This window comes from Schistocerca nitens, chromosome 8 (genome assembly GCF_023898315.1).
Source record: "Schistocerca nitens isolate TAMUIC-IGC-003100 chromosome 8, iqSchNite1.1, whole genome shotgun sequence".
Taxonomy (NCBI): domain Eukaryota; kingdom Metazoa; phylum Arthropoda; class Insecta; order Orthoptera; family Acrididae; genus Schistocerca; species Schistocerca nitens.
In genome coordinates, this window is record NC_064621.1 from 308,511,068 (window position 1) to 308,525,632 (window position 14,565).

Genomic DNA, 14,565 nt, shown 5'->3' on the forward strand with positions numbered 1-14,565 from the left:
TGTTGAGTTTTATCTTTGAACTGAACTTCGGAGTGAGATGGCATAGTAGTCAGCATTCAGAACTCCTATTTCAGTTGAGTAACGTTCAAAACTGTGATGCCACAACGGGAAAATTACCGCCACACAGCAGCCAAATTCGCATCCGGCGCTTTCTGCAATAGTAGTGGCTGGAAATAGCCACCAACACCACCTGGAAGCATAAACCCCTGTCTGGAATGCATGAGTTTTTATAGGGATCAGCAATTGCATAACTCCTTCCATGCTCCATTTTGACAATGAGCGAGTGTACATTTGAACTTTCGGCTTGCACGTTAGGCATATCTGAATATTTTTTGCACTTGATTGGTCGGCATAAACATGTTAAGGATATGTACAGCTACCTAATTTTTCCACACACAGAAAATAGAGGTAGATAATTTGTTCTGGGAGAACAATTAGGAACACCATAACACAGGAAAAATTACCTTTAAAATGAGTACAGCCTCTCCAAGTTTCTCAAAAGTTTGATTTTACCTTATATACATTTTCCAGTCACGTTTTTACGTTTACAGATGCGGTAATGTATGGGAAAATCTAAAAACGTTACATTTCGTCTAAACACAATTTTTTTGGAAAATGATACTTTTTGTGATGATTTGAAATATGACTCCTTATTGTTAATATTCGTAACTGTGAAATAGTAGCAACGTATAAAGGAACATAGATTATTCACATAGGCCTGATTCTCGGAATGTACTCAGAACATACGTTTCTAATGCCAAGGACAACAAACTTGAAATGACATCTAACTTGTTAAGTGAATTGAAAATCAGTTTAGCGCAAAATACAGAAATGAAGGGCTGCATATTTATACATTACATGTGTGACTCTAATGTGCAACTTCGTAATTGGCTTGGATTACTTTAAGCATGTGTTAGCCTCCCACACCTAGTATCGAGCTGTGCAGCGGGACTCTGTACCCGTTTGTGTGGACATAAAAACGAAATGCGGAGAATGTAACGAGAATGACCGCCGTAAACTAAGAGCTTACCCTTAATCCTAATACTGCAACAGTTCTGTAAGCTGACAATACATTGTTTGATAGCATCAGTTAACAGCCTAGCAAACAGTGACCTATGTTTATTTTCACCTGAAGCCTAATTAGCATTCAGAGAAATTCCAATTATTACAATTTATAGTTCTTAGTGCTGTAGTACAGTGGGTAATTAGCAGAGTGACTCTGACCTGCCCTGTTTCACGAAGAAAGAATAAGTGGATTGCTGCCATAGCTGCAATAATAACTGGTAATACAAAATGAAATGTAAACAATAGATTTAAGCTCGCGTTGTCAACGTCGTTTGAAAAACGTTATTATTACACTGTGAAAATTTAATGTTAGACTTTAGGAAATCATAATAGCATGGAGCGAAGTACAGAATATGTGGTGCAATAACCAGCTTCCAAACATTCAATAATAGCAACCTATCAACAGCCATTACACAGCGCGGAAACAAGAGATAGGTTACCTACTGTGAAGTAATACAAGAAAATATTTGCTAACTAACATCACCAAATAGAACTAAACTTCTTAACAGCAAATAAGCTTATTTAGTTTCAGCCAATTCCTTATGCTTTGTAACGTCTGCTCAACATTGTGGGAATCAAAAAGACAAAGGCAGCTTCCTTCTCAGTATGAGAACATAGCAAGAAGCGCGTCTTCGAATTCACCATACCAGGGCAGAAAAAGGAATGCCCAAGAATAATGGCAAATTTCTTTCAAACGAGGAGGACCATATGTCGCACGCCCGCAAATAAATAACGTTTATTTACAGAAAAAGCAACTCACCAGAAATTTAAATCTGTTATGGTGAAGAGGTTTCTAAAGAGCATGTACGATTGATCGAATTGGTTGGAGAAAGTTGTCATAGATTATGGCAAATTAAGCACTGAAACCACAATAGGTACAGTATATTGTGAGGAAATGAATCTATTGAGTAAACAAGCAGTTTTCATCACCTCCTTCTTAATAAACTGAACAGATTTGAAATGTACTCTAGAAAAGATCGCTTGACGACATCCCAAGTCGGCACATGACATCCTAATATATCACTCAGCGAACAAAAGTATTAGATAATACGATTAATGAAGATGATTATTCCTAGACGTTGAAGGAACAGGATTATTGATGGTGACGCCTAAGATGGTTCAAATGGCTCTGAGCACTATGGGACTCAACTGCTGAGGTCATTAGTCCCCTAGAACTTAGAACTAGTTAAACCTAACTAACCTAAGGACGTCACAAACATCCATGCCCGAGGCAGGATTCGAACCTGCGACCGGAGCGGTCTTGCGGTTCCAGACTGCAGCGCCTTTAACCGCACGGCCACTTCGGCCGGCGACGCCTAAGACTTATTCGACGCAATGCTGGTCCATGATTTACTATTTTCTGGTTGAAGAAATTAGTAAACAACATAATATCAAACACGTAAGACCTTTCACCGAACCATGAAGCATCTCCTTATGAAATAATGTTGACTTTTTGTCTTAACTGGTACTCAAAAACGTATGATATTTAAAATTGCACTTGAGCAACTTATCGTACTCAAAATAGATTAGTACTTAAACAACATACTTACTGGCTGCTTTTAAAGTGCAGAGTGTGGAAAATGGTATGATGCTTTGCAAAATAAATGTATTTGAACAGGTAATTAATACAAACGAAATACTGGAATTAACTTAAATGTTAAGAGAGAGATTAAATGAAATTGTTTCATAATCTTTCACAAAAACAATATTTGTAAACAAAATGTATTAAAGATTAAATTTTGTGAACAATAAGAATATTGGATTATTTTTACTTAGATAGAGTAATGGAATAGTCTCATGGGCAGTGCTACTAATTAATCAGCACTCTTGAAAGACGAGGGCAAATTGTTGCAATTAATGTGAGATAAACAACCGTAATTTAAGTTTTGGAATAGGATGGCACTGACTACTTTAGACATCACGTTATCTGCTGTCAGTAGGGATCAACTGAAGAGAGGATGGAATTTGTCAAAACATGGAGTTTGTTGAAGTTCTTGGAGACAGTGAAGAGTAATTTGATCAATACGTTAGTGAATCCCAAAAGTTACCAGATTGAGCCATGTGGGCATCCATCTACTGGTATTTTGTATGACTTGATGTCAGTATTGGCTAGACGACAATGAGGTTCCTTGTGGTCTGGCTGGAAACCACACTTCTGAGTTATGCACATATTCTTCTTGACATCTATATTTGTACATCAGCTCACATATCTTTGTTGACATCTAATTGTTGTTATTGTCAGGAATCTCAGTCTGATTTGGCCCTTTTCTACAGTCTTGGTCAGTAAAGCTCTAATGCGAATTTCATGAGTCTTGGTATTTCTAGGTCTGTCATTCAAGTGTCCATTCCATTTTCACCTGTCCTCTCACTTAATCTTACTCCCAGTAATAAAGGAATTATATGTAGTAATCATTGGTTTCCGTAGGTTGACTCACATTTGAAAATTATTTTCAGTCTTGAAGCATATCTACCTAATGCACATATAGAAGACCTACTTGTCTAAACAATCATACTATTGACGATTAAAATCAAATAGTACTGTTAATTTGTTAAAAATCTTTTCCAGAGACAACTGTCTTAATACTTGCAAGAAAGAAAATCATAATGACAACAAACTACACTGTAACAAAAAAGAAACAAACCATGATATCCGAATGGGATGCAAATCGATAGATGTGATGCACGTGCACACACAAAGACGTAATTACAAATTCAGAAAAATTGTATGATTTATTCAAGAAAAAGAGCTTTACAAATTCAGCAAATCAATAACGCATTGGTTTACCTCTGGTTCTTATACTGTTTGTGTTAGCGTTGGTTGATGGAGTTGTTGGATGTCCTCCTGAGGAAATTCTGCCCCATTGGAGCGTTAAATCGTCAAAATCCAATGATGGTTAGAGGGCCCTGCCTGTAATGCTCGAAAAGTTTTCAATTGAGGAGAGGTCTGGCGTCCTTGCTGGCCAAGGTAGGGTTTGAAAAGCACGAAGACGAGTAGGAGAAACTCTCAGAATGTGTGGACGGATATTATCTTGCTGAAATGTAATGAAAGATTGGCTCGCCGAGAACGGAAACAAAACTGGGCGTAGAAAATCGCCGATTTACGACTGTGCTATAATAGTGCCACAAATGACAGTCAAAGAGGTCAATTTATAAAAAGGAATCTTATTACAGACTATCACTTCTGGCTGACAGGCATAAGGCGGGCGACTATCAGGTTCGTGTTTTCCCGGTCTCTGTGGCGTCTCTAGACATGTTTTCACAGATCATTGGTACTCTGATAGAAGCAGGACTCGCCACTGAAGGCAACTCTACGACAAATAATGAGATTCCGGGCCAAAGACGGGTCTAGAGAAGGTCTGGACATTGGAGGGATACTTACTTTACAGTCGCCCATCGTAAGGCCCGACAAATAGGAGTACCATTTCACTTCATACCACGACCTCTTGAATACCACCCGCTGCATCGCTTACAGGAGAGCGATATGATGACAGTATTCTACACACTGTGTTGTTGTTCTTCACCTCAACTCATCGAAGGTTCTACTGCTTGTCTTTGTCCTCCCCAAACATACCTTGGTAAGCAAGATCGTGGCATCACTCCCTACTTGAGAACGTTCGGAGCATTATGGGAAGGGACCTTCAACCATCTCGGGTTTTGACGATCTAATATGTCAGCTGGATAGAATTTGGCACACTATCCGTTGGGATGGCATCCAACAACTCTATCAACCAATGGAAACCTGGTAACTACTCGCACAATCGCCGGATTTGGACCAACGTGTTACTGACTTCACAAATTGTCAAGTTCTATTTCTTGAATAAATTATCCAGCTTTTCTGGAACTGTAATCATTTGTCTGTCTGTACATAAAAATTAGAAGTAGCAGTTTCCTTGGAATTCGGATAATTCCGTGTCGTTGAGTCGTTTCTCTGACTTACATTGTGCTTTAAAAGTGTAATGAGAAAACAAGTGGCATGGAGTGTCCACTACTGTCGAAAAAAACATGCACTGCGGTGACTACGGCCGTAATGAAATACATTAAATGAATTCACAATTGCGAATGAGGACAACCATCAGCCGTAGGATGGAATGACAACAATGAAAATTTGTACCGGACAGGGACTCGTACGCGAACTTCCCTCTCATCGCGAGTGGTCGCCTTAACATTTAGCTATCCGTGCACGACTCACAGCCAGACCCAAACTCCCGTATGTCGTCAACCAAGCCTTCGAGTACAGATTGCAGACGCAAGGTTGACGAGATATGGAAGCTTGGGTACTGGCGTACGTCGTGCACAGGTAAACAAATGGTAAGGCGACCACACGCGATAAGGTGGAAATCCGAAGTCGACTCCCCGTCCGGCATAAACTTTCATTTTCGCCGTTCCATCCCATGGCTGATGGTTGTACTCATTAACAACTGCGAATGCATTTAATGTATTTCATTACGTCCGTAGTCACTGCAGTGTCTGTTCCTTTAGACAAACGTGCATCTCCAAAGGAACTTTGGTTCGTAATGAGAATAACATAGCCACTGAAATATCGTATATATCTGCCGATACCGGGCAAGCGACTTCCAAGTACAGCGCCTGAGCTGTGCGGGAATATACATAATGGATGTACGAGTACAGGTCAAGGACGCATGGTTGACGACTTACTGAAGTTTGGGTCTAACCGGGACTCGCGCACGGATAGCCAAATAGTAAGGCAATTGCTCGCGATAAGCGGGAAATCTCAGTTCGAGTTCCACTCCGGCACATATTTTCTTTCTCGTCATTTCATTCTATAGCTTATGGTTGCCCTCATTCGCAATTCCCAAGTCATTTAATGTATCTACTAATATACTACAGACCATTCAAAACAATTACAAGTGTGCACTAAATTCAATACATCTGGGCCAATTAGAGTTAACGGATCTGCTTGTTGCCTATTTTCGAACACAAAATCTTATTTGTATAAGAACATGGTTTCACCCAGTGAAACAAACTGTTCACGAAACTATTCACAAACAGACAATGTAATTAATGAATTTTTCTTAAAGCTATACAATATTAATACCTAATGAACTGACCTTTCCCTGCCAGGAGAGAGGTATCCATGAAATACACCGCTTTATCAACAAGGAGAATGAATCACACTCCTCCTGTTAGGAAAAGTGAAATAATATTATGTGAAATCCACTTCTCATCTCCTGACAAAATATCTAGAATGTAGACTCACAAGTGATGGTTAGCATATGCCAACAAAACACATGGAATTACATGTAGCAATGTCCCCTAAAATGCTTCAGCCTCTGATATTCTCTACAGTATCCATACCGCCTAAAGTTAGTCATTCAGTTTAAACATATGGCACAATAGGACATAAAAATTGTATCATAATGGATAACAATGGAAAAAGCAAAGTGAATTTAACATGAATAACTATCACAACATTCTTTTCTTTTGAAGTAGTAGCAAAATTACTTTCAATGACTCTTCCAGCTTGAAACTTTATTACTAATTCATCACTTCATAAGCGATAGGACGGTTACTAGGCCTATTGTGACACATTCTTACTTATGACTCTTGGCAGTTTTGAGTACCCAAGACTTCATATACGTAACATCCCGTTTCTATAATAAACTAGTTTCTTGGCTTTAATGAGTGTCCATCCACAAGAATCATGGAAAGATTCGAAAAGAATTTCTCATAATCTCAAACATAATCACATAATATTTTCTTATCATATAAGCATAAATATATGTTATTGTCAAAATTTGCATTAACCATACCAACATGACTAGTCGCAAATTAGCATTACACTGAAATATGGTGTAACCCTTTTTACTTTTGGTGCCTCAAATTTCCACTTCTACCACATTCAGGCGTGCACGAGCTGCACCTAGAATTGACCAACGTAAATGGAGAAACATTTCTGTGTCAATGCATGTCACTTACACGGCAGTTTGTGCATCGTTCCAAGTACTTTCTGCCCTGTCACAAAAAAGTTTTAGTGATTCTTGCACCTGTTATTTCTCTGCTACCTCTCAACATCCTTCCCAATGTTTGTGAATGCCAATCTCATCACTTCACTCTACCTCAACCTGTTGCAAGATAGGAATGGTATATACTCCTGATTCTTTGCTGATTATTCAGTACCAGAGTCAGCAGCAAAATTATTTGATTTCTCAGAAAATCATTTATGACTCTTTCAGACAAATGTAGATATCAATCCCAAGGTCTATGACACTATTGGTAATACAGTCTAGACAGTTTACCAAGCTCCTTGACCACACACTAAAAGGAATTAAACGCAAGATGCTATGACTAAATGTAAATGTCGGAGTCATTTTACTGTGCAGAGCGCAGGTCCAAGTATCTCACACAGACTGTGTACTGTTTTTCGATATTACTTCGCAATATGAGCACTCTTGCATAACAGACCAGCTAGTACTTCTGGTGTGAGCGAAACCAACTTGAGAGTAAACTTAACACAAACGAAAACTTGGGAAGGACCCCAAATGGTTCTTGGAAGAGAACCTAACTGATTAACTGCACCAAGTTCACTCAATCTAGGTGGAATAAATGGAAATAACGCTGTATGAACTGACATCGTAGGCAATTTCTTTCCTTTTAATAATGTTTGCCAAAAGCCAAAACCTTGTGAATGCACTTCTTCATATTCAGAAAATAACAAGTCTCTGAAAGCTCGTAAAAGCATTTCGTTGCTTCAGAGTGTGCCTAACTCAAATAAGTGTCCAGGTTCAATTTGTTGATTAATATGTCAGTAATTCAAACAGCCCACTGTAAAGTATCTGCACTTCATCTAAGTAAACTGTCTAATTGCCGGATTGTCACTGTTTCTCACTTCCTTGATCTCTTTCTATGATGGATATTCAACTCAGTCCTCAGTAATATTCTGAAGTGAATTCATAACGCAACTATAAAAAAGCTTCAGTCTGTAAATACATCATACTGAAATTTTTCATCATTGTTATCCTTGGTCCCGTGATTCAAACCTAGATGAGATCTCGAAAGTGTGTAAGCATCAGTATTGCCTCATCAGGTCTGTACACAAATATCAAGTTCAACTTTTGTAGATACAGTACCCACTTGGCTAAACAACCATGAGTCAAGTTTGCACTCATCAGAAGTACCAGCGTTCTATGATCAGTAAAGATCTTGCCACTCAGACAACTAACCAACACACGAACTTAATAAAACACCAAAAAATCAGCTAGATCTTCCAGCTTACGGACTGAATAGTTGCATTCACAATTAATGAGCACCCAGCTCGCAAAAGCAATAGCTCTAATTACCTCATGACTCCAGCTCCCTCATAACTCCAATTACCCCAAATACTTGGAAAAGCTAAAAGCTAAACTGTCTGAGCTTACACTAAAATCTTTATTTCAGTCTGGATGTGACAGAACAAGTGCATCCAAAACAATCAATTTTGAACTCTCATTTTCCGTCTGTTCTTGGATATGCCAATACCAAGGAGTTTTGTTCCTGATCAGTGCACACAATTGTGGTGTATCTAAAATATTCATATTCATATATCTCTTGTAAAAATTAATTAAATCCAAGAATGCTTAAATCTGTTTTCTCATATTAGGAACAGGATCCTGTAATTACCTCAATATTCTCTGGATAATGTCCAAAGCAGCCACAGTCTAAGAGATATCACCTAATGCCAAGATGGACTCTGATTCATATAAGTATACATTAACACCTTAATTCTGGAAAATACACAATAATATTTCCAAAACTTCATTTTTCTCTTTCCGACACTCTTTTGCAATCAATATGTCATTAACATATGTGGTTCATCACTCAAATCTACTAGAATAACACTATTAAAAACCTCTGTCAAATAGAATCAAACTGCCTTCTATCCTGAAGGGTAAATTGTGAGATCGGTAGTAATGGCAGTAACATAAGAATGCTGTGCATTTTCGGCATGAAGGATGCAGTTCGGTTGCTATTAGCTTGATCATAAATCAGTAGAAGGAAGGATCTTAACAAGATAAATTTATTGCAAAACCTGTGTAATGATAATGGAATATCAGTTTCTAGTGCAATGATTGTATTAATATGTCTGAAAACAGACACCAGCCGAAACCCTTGAAACTTCCCATTAGAAAAATTTATGAATTACTGTGCTAATAAACCTCTTACGTTACTTGATTTTCAAACAGGTGAGCAAACCTGAACGTACTCAGACATATCTCTCTTTACTTATTCTGATCATCACTAAACTGACACAACGCAATGCAACGCAATCTGACTTTCAATAATCCCTACAGAAAATGGCCCCGAGTAACAATAACCTATACCTTCCATGAATCACGTACCTCACAAAATCTTCGTTACTCGAACTACTGCAATACAGCGAGCGCCAACACTGTCAGATAAATAAATAATTCTAACTACTGAAGGCACTAACTACTGATAGGCATACTTAGCAAATGAAAGATTTTGATAGAGAGCAAACAATGTATTTACCTTAATAGTGTTCAAAAGTCATAATATATCTATCAGTTAATGACATCCAGTCTTACAAATTTACTGTCTGTGATGGACACACGTCCAGATCATCCACTCTCAGAACTCCGCCATCTCTCTCCCCACATCAACCACTGCTGGCGGCTCACCTCCAACTGCGCAACGCTATGCGCTGTTCACATCCAACTGCCTAACACTACAATAGCAAATATTCCAACAATGCCAACAAGCCACAGACTGCACACAGTACAGCCAGTTTTTTTTCATATAGAGCGCTATGCGGCGTTACCAACATAAAAATCTAATCAGCCTACTTACATAGCCCCCATGCTCCCCACAAAAAATTTTACAAATTGTTTTGGGCAGTGGCCAATTTGAAAAAAAATTTTCACAATTACAATAACAAAGAAATCAAGTGCACACACTTATTGATACAATGTTGGTCAAAAGCTAAAATTTTCTCACAGTCCATAAAGACAGTTCTGATCGTTCATCACAGTAAAATTGCAGTGTTTTTCTCAAAGTCTGAGCAGTAAAAGTAAATGCACACGGAAGTAGTGGATTTCCATGCAGTCTTGAAGAAGTAGTGTCGTCCTTCCAACGGAAAGACAGTGCGGACTCTTGACATGCAGACAGGTAATTGGCCACAACAGAGCAAACCCACAGCAGAGTCAGTCGAAGTTTTGAAGAATATTGGTAGGTATGTCATCACAAAGTATACCCACGGTAGTCCAGGTAGAGATTATTGTACTGGTGGGCCATCAAAGGTACAGACCCACTGTAGTCCTTGTAGAGATAATGGTACTGGTGGGCTATCACAGGTGGAGGCCCACAGTAGTCCTTGTAGAGATGGCCAGCAGCCATCTGTTGCGACTGTGTGGATGCACAATCACCATCAAAGAGTCTTGCAGACAATATAGCAAGTCCACAAACCACCACTTGCGCAGTCACAAAGTTTTAGGAATTGTCCTTAGAACCAGCAGTGCTGTTAACCAGTCCCTTGCTGAATTATTAACACACGTCCAGATCATCCACTCTCAAAACTTCGCCATCTCTCTCCCCACATCCACCACTGCTGGCGGCTCACCTCCAACTGCGCAACGCTACGCACTGTTCACATCCAACTGCTCAACACTACAATAGCAAATATTCCAACAATGCAAACCAGCCACAGACTGCACACAGCACAGCGAGTGAGTTTCATACAGAGCGCTACGTGGCGTTACCAACATAAAAACCCAAACGGCCTACATACACCCTCTTTTGGCACCACTCAAAACTGATTATAATAGGAATTGGTAGTTGGTTCAGCCACCCCTGGCTATAACATTTTCTCACTCTAACGTCAGTTATATCCTTATAAATCAGTGGGTTAGGATATGGCCTAAGAAAGACCTTTCTCCTTAATCGTAAAGTGACAACAAAAAGAAAGAGACCGATGATGGTTCAAGGACATTTAGAAACGCCGAAGATTAACAGCAAACTAATTTCCTTTCACCGCTTCATGAGCTTCCTTAACACAATGATTGTGATTCCATATTTCCTGTATGGTGCAAACACATCTTTGTCAGCACATTAATACACTTGCACTAGCACTAGCCTCTCTTACAACATGCTCCAACCCACGTAATAACACACACATGGTGAAAAATTTATGACAACAGCTTGAACACTCTTGTGTAACCACACATTCATACAAGCTCACCTTCAACATATATTCATTACACTTAAACAGTACTCCACCACGACACATCACTGCTTCATGGTTTAAAAAAAGTCAGCCCCTCAGATAGCGTCAGACACCAACCTAGTGACGGTCACAAAACTCGTTGAAAATCTATTATCTTGACAATGACATTCCATACACTTTTGTCTCTTCAACTTTACACTGTTTCAAATAATTACCCCTTCCTAATTAAGGCACTGTAGAGGAAGAATGGGCCAACGGCCTTCTCCTTCACACCTCTGAAGAGGTGAATCACTCGACACAGATGCCTCGCTGCCTATATCAAGAACACAAGATAAAATAATTTTAGTAACTTTACAATAAATAGTCCACACAAGTTCTGTCCAAGAGTAATGGCGAACTACTTTGGAAACTAAAGCATTTGTAAACATGTAAATACCACGCACACTGTACCTAAAACCTGTGTAAGAACTGCATTCTGGTTGCATTAATAGTTAATTCGCAGTACACCTATTATGTCTAATGTTCTGCGATTGTCGTTACAATTGATGGAACTGCGGGATGCAATTAGCTTCCGCCCATAACTCGAAGTTCAGCACTTCCACCTATGTTAGACAGAGTTGTAGCTGCTATACAAGACCAAATTTCACCCTGCAATATGCCTATGTACCAGGGTCCGTGGTGACCTGTTTCCAAACAACGAAGTAAACTGATGCCAAGAAGCTGAAGATGGGCACCCAGTGGTAGAAAGGAGTCTTGTACTGAAGTAAAATCACAATATGTGTACGAATATGTCTGTTTTCTTACCAATTTTACAAATGTAATACCACTATAGTGACAATACTGTCAACAGTGGGCAAAATTAGTATGATCCGTTTAGTATGTGTTTTGACAATCTGTGTGTGTTCGTCCTTATGAGATACTGTCTCAATAAAAAAAAAGTGGATGCTATAATGATGTACGGTTTCTTTTTGATTGTCATGGATGTTAAGGAAATAACGAAATCTGTATCGTTACAGTTGATGAAACATCAGAAAGAACAGTGTACACAGCAGCAAAAGCTGATGGCACAGCTGCGAGGGTGGACTAAACAGCAGATGAACATGCTTAGTCAGTTCATAACTAAATTGAATAGCGTCAGAATTTCTCCATTGCAATGGTCACCAGACCGACCTGCGCCATCAGCTTCTTTAACAATCCAAGAAGCAAACATGGACTGGGACAGGAATGTGCAGCATTTGTAGCAAAAATTTTTCTGCGCATCAGGTAGTACATACACATGCGAAAAAGTGATTTTTCTTGTCGTGTAGAGAGCCTGAAACACCCCATGCTCAGGAAACTAACCCCGTTAGCAGATCTTCCAGCACTCCCTCTTCTTCAGATGTGTGGCAGGCTTAGGGATTACTACTCCTTCGGGCACAGATGATAGAAATGCATCAAGGCCACACAACACCAGCTTCCATGGCCTACGAAATCGACCACAAATATCCACCAGCTGTCATTAAAATACAAAGATTCAGAATGAAAGATCGAAATTTAAGTTCTTAATCGGCCCGTCATTTGCTGTAAATGTATTGAGCATCATTTTAAAGGTGTGTCCAATATTACTCTAATCTATTTTCTTTCATGCTTTCAGACAAATTATTTCCGAAAATATTTTACAAAGTTTAAATTTTTTTTAAATTTACAAGTTTACTTTTCAAAAAAGTTGTTGTTTTGCAAAACTAGACCTCTCGCTCGTTTATTAGAAATGTCTATTTGTCTATTTCCGAGTCTTCCTCTGGCTATTAAAATTCGGACAAGAATTGCCTCACAAATCATTCAACATCTTTATTATAAGTTCCACGATTCCTTGCAAGTAAACAAGCGTCTTATTTTTGCAAAAGCAGAGGAAACGCTGGTCCGATTGATACCACTTTTGTCCATTTCCCATTCTTCCTTTGGCGACGATAATTCGCGCCTTACGTAATTTTCCTTCAAACCACAGATTACATTTTTTTAAAAGAACTCTCACAACATTCAATGTATTAAATATTTATTTTAAAAACTAGGCCTTAGTTCAAATTGTCCATTTCCCAATTTATTGTGCAATTTTTTTTTTCAAAACTGGATCTTACAATGCTCGTCAATTTGATACCCCATTTCTCCATTTCCCAGTCTTCGATTCGCTACGAAAATGTGGACAAAAATCCAAATCCATTACTTAATTAACACGCAGTCGTTGGAAGGCCTCTGCCGCAAGTTCCAAACATTATTTTCGTCATCTGTAAGTTTTGATCGAGACTATACTCGTACATCACAATCAAATCACAGGGCATTCGGATATTTTACCATTCATCGTGTTGCTTTCACTCTGAAACTGGCAGTATTAGAGTAAGTATATAATCTGCAAGCCGAAGATGTCACTAAATCGCCTGGTCCAGATCGTGAGCGACGCCACAGATTGTCACTGGCAAACGGTCAGCTTTTTGCGGCCAGACGCTTACTTTCGAACGTGTCACCGTCCATCATGACTTTCAGCGCCTATTAGCTACTTCGAACACTTTCGCAGTACTAATTCTATAGTCTGGTGCAATGTAATGTTATATTACGTGTGCGTCTCTCAATTAGTTCCCGGCCACGATGTGCTATGAACTTGCCTCTTCTTACTTCTTTCGGGAACGACTATCTATTGTTACCTTTTGTCTTACACAGCGTTTGTGGCCTATTGTCGTTTGTTTAGTCACTAGCACTTCACAAACAGGTTCGTATGCTACGGATTGGATTCACAAATGTACACTGAGGCTAGGAAACAAAAGTCATCGGCTACCTCTAGTGTCTTGTTCAACTTCCTCCTGCCCGGCGTAGAACAGCAACTCGACATGTCATAGACTCAGCATACTGCCACAATAGCCGTACATAACTGCGAAAGAGTTGCCAGTACACGATTTTGTGCCGAACAAATCTCTCGGTTATATCCCATAAATGTCCGATGGGATTCATGTCGGGCGATCTGGGTGGTCAAATCATACACCCGAATTGTCCAGAGCATTCATCGAATCGATCGCGAATAACTGCGGCAAGGAGACATGACACATTCTTCAAAATGGTTCAAATGGCTCTGAGCACTATGCGACTTAACTTCTGAGGTCATCAGTCCCCTAGAACTTAGAACTACTTAAACCTAACTAACCTAAGGACATCACATACATCCACGCCCGAGGCAGGATTCGAACCTGCGACCGTAGCGGTCGGGCGGTTCCAGACTGTAACGCCTAGAACCGCTCGGCCACCAGGGGCCGGCCATGGCACATTCTCATCCAGGATAAATCCATCCTTGCTTGGGA